Source organism: Corvus brachyrhynchos, unplaced genomic scaffold (assembly GCF_000691975.1).
Source record: "Corvus brachyrhynchos isolate BGI_N302 unplaced genomic scaffold, ASM69197v1 scaffold1275, whole genome shotgun sequence".
Taxonomy (NCBI): Eukaryota; Metazoa; Chordata; class Aves; order Passeriformes; family Corvidae; genus Corvus; species Corvus brachyrhynchos.
The window spans coordinates 1-3,035 of record NW_008238324.1 but is presented as its reverse complement, the minus strand read 5'-3'; the positions used below and the strand labels follow the sequence as shown (position 1 = coordinate 3,035).

The 3,035-nt window shown below is 37.9% G+C and overlaps 2 long non-coding RNA genes across 2 annotated transcripts; both read right to left on the bottom strand.

The window, feature by feature from the left end:
- Position 1: 1 nt before the first annotated feature.
- On the bottom strand, positions 2 to 674 carry LOC108446756. Its single transcript, XR_001862049.1, has 2 exons — positions 463 to 674; positions 2 to 123 (listed from the first exon to the last, which is right to left on the bottom strand). It is a non-coding gene; the product is annotated as an uncharacterized LOC108446756 (long non-coding RNA).
- Positions 675 to 2,377: 1,703 nt separating this feature from the next.
- Positions 2,378 to 2,595, bottom strand: LOC108446755. Its single transcript, XR_001862048.1, has 2 exons — positions 2,546 to 2,595; positions 2,378 to 2,441 (listed from the first exon to the last, which is right to left on the bottom strand). It is a non-coding gene; the product is annotated as an uncharacterized LOC108446755 (long non-coding RNA).
- Between the last annotated feature and the right edge of the window lie 440 nt (positions 2,596 to 3,035).

Genomic DNA, 3,035 nt, shown 5'->3' with positions numbered 1-3,035 from the left:
GAATGGCTGCAGTCAGTGTGTAAGCTGAAGAGCGTGTAACTGTCTGTAGCTGTGTGTGAGAGGTTGTGTCTGCCTATGTGTTTGTGTCTGCCTGTGAGAGTGTGTGTGTGGAATGGTTCTAACCTTGTGTGTTTGGTTTTTGCCTTTCAGGTTTTTCAACACATTTTTAAATTTAGAATAAAAAAACCCCAGCTGGGTTTTTTTTTCTTCCCCCCCCCAACTCGGTTTTTTTTTTCCTCGGTCCCGACCAGTCTGTGAGGTGATGTTCATCACCAAGGTTTGGGTGCGGACCGTGCCGGGGCCGGGGTTTTGTCAGGCAGGACGATTTGGAGGGTCTGGGGAACCCTGTTCCCGAGGGGCCAGGATGAGGAGAGTGGTTGAGATGACGGTGGGATTGTGGGGAAGCTGAAAGAGGGGTGTGTGTGGGGGGGGGTGTGTGTGTGTGTGTGGAATGGTTCTAACCTTGTGTGTTTGGTTTTTGCCTTTCAGGTTTTTCAACACACTTTAAATTTAGAATAAAAAAAACCCCAGCTGGGTTTTTTTTTTTCCTTGGTCCCAGCCAGTCTGCGAGGGGATATTCATCGCCAAGGTTTGGGTGCGGACCGTGCAGGGGCCGGGGTTTTGTCAGGCAGGACAATTTGGAGGCTCCCGGGAACCCTGTTCCCGAGGGGCCAGGGTGAACTTCCTACCTTTGTTCATTTCTACCTTTTTAACTTTCTACCTTTGTTTGGTTCTGACTCTCTACCTTTCTATTTTTCTACCTTTGTTGCTTTCTACCTTTCCAACTTCCTACCTTTGTTCATTTCTACCTTTTTAACTTTCTACCTTTGTTTGGTTCTGACTCTCTACCTTTCTATTTTTCTACCTTTGTTGCTTTCTACCTTTCCAACTTCCTACCTTTGTTCATTTCTACCTTTTTAACTTTCTACCTTTGTTTGGTTCTGACTCTCTACCTTTCTATTTTTCTACCTTTGTTGCTTTCTACCTTTCCAACTTCCTACCTTTGTTCATTTCTACCTTTTTAACTTTCTACCTTTGTTTGGTTCTGACTCTCTACCTTTCTATTTTTCTACCTTTGTTGCTTTCTACCTTTCCAACTTCCTACCTTTGTTCATTTCTACCTTTTTAACTTTCTACCTTTGTTTGGTTCTGACTCTCTACCTTTCTATTTTTCTACCTTTGTTGCTTTCTACCTTTCCAACTTCCTACCTTTGTTCATTTCTACCTTTTTAACTTTCTACCTTTGTTTGGTTCTGACTCTCTACCTTTCTATTTTTCTACCTTTGTTGCTTTCTACCTTTCCAACTTCCTACCTTTGTTCATTTCTACCTTTTTAACTTTCTACCTTTGTTTGGTTCTGACTCTCTACCTTTCTATTTTTCTACCTTTGTTGCTTTCTACCTTTCCAACTTCCTACCTTTGTTCATTTCTACCTTTTTAACTTTCTACCTTTGTTTGGTTCTGACTCTCTACCTTTCTATTTTTCTACCTTTGTTGCTTTCTACCTTTCCAACTTCCTACCTTTGTTCATTTCTACCTTTTTAACTTTCTACCTTTGTTTGGTTCTGACTCTCTACCTTTCTATTTTTCTACCTTTGTTGCTTTCTACCTTTCCAACTTCCTACCTTTGTTCATTTCTACCTTTTTAACTTTCTACCTTTGTTTGGTTCTGACTCTCTACCTTTCTATTTTTCTACCTTTGTTGCTTTCTACCTTTCCAACTTCCTACCTTTGTTCATTTCTACCTTTTTAACTTTCTACCTTTGTTTGGTTCTGACTCTCTACCTTTCTATTTTTCTACCTTTGTTGCTTTCTACCTTTCCAACTTCCTACCTTTGTTCATTTCTACCTTTTTAACTTTCTACCTTTGTTTGGTTCTGACTCTCTACCTTTCTATTTTTCTACCTTTGTTGCTTTCTACCTTTCCAACTTCCTACCTTTGTTCATTTCTACCTTTTTAACTTTCTACCTTTGTTTGGTTCTGACTCTCTACCTTTCTATTTTTCTACCTTTGTTGCTTTCTACCTTTCCAACTTCCTACCTTTGTTCATTTCTACCTTTTTAACTTTCTACCTTTGTTTGGTTCTGACTCTCTACCTTTCTATTTTTCTACCTTTGTTGCTTTCTACCTTTCCAACTTCCTACCTTTGTTCATTTCTACCTTTTTAACTTTCTACCTTTGTTTGGTTCTGACTCTCTACCTTTCTATTTTTCTACCTTTGTTGCTTTCTACCTTTCCAACTTCCTACCTTTGTTCATTTCTACCTTTTTAACTTTCTACCTTTGTTTGGTTCTGACTCTCTACCTTTCTATTTTTCTACCTTTGTTGCTTTCTACCTTTCCAACTTCCTACCTTTGTTCATTTCTACCTTTTTAACTTTCTACCTTTGTTTGGTTCTGACTCTCTACCTTTCTATTTTTCTACCTTTGTTGCTTTCTACCTTTCCAACTTCCTACCTTTGTTCATTTCTACCTTTTTAACTTTCTACCTTTGTTTGGTTCTGACTCTCTACCTTTCTATTTTTCTACCTTTGTTGCTTTCTACCTTTCTAAATTTCTAACTTGACATGTTTGTTTGTTTCTACCATTTGAACTTTCTGTCTTTCCATCTTTCTTCATTTCTAACTTTCTTCATTTCTACGTTTCTACCTTTCTACATTCGTTCATTTCTACCATTCTGACCTTCTGCCTTTCTACCTTTTTCGTTTCTACTTTTATGACTTTGTACCACCTAAGTTTTCTCTCTTTTTACCTTTGTTCATTTTTACCTTTGTTTGTTTCTAACTTTCTACATCTCTGACTTTCTCTCTTTGTTTCTACTTTTCTGACTTTCTACGTCTAACTCTCTACTTTTGCTTTTTTCTACCTTTCTACATTCCTACCATTTTTGTTGCTACCTTTCTAACTTTCTACCTTTGTTTGTTTCTAACTTTCTAGATTTGTCCCCTTCTGCCTTTGCTTGTAACTTTGAAATTTTATACCTTTGTTTTTCTCCCCATTTGTACCTTTCTAACTTTGTTTGTTTCTAACACTCT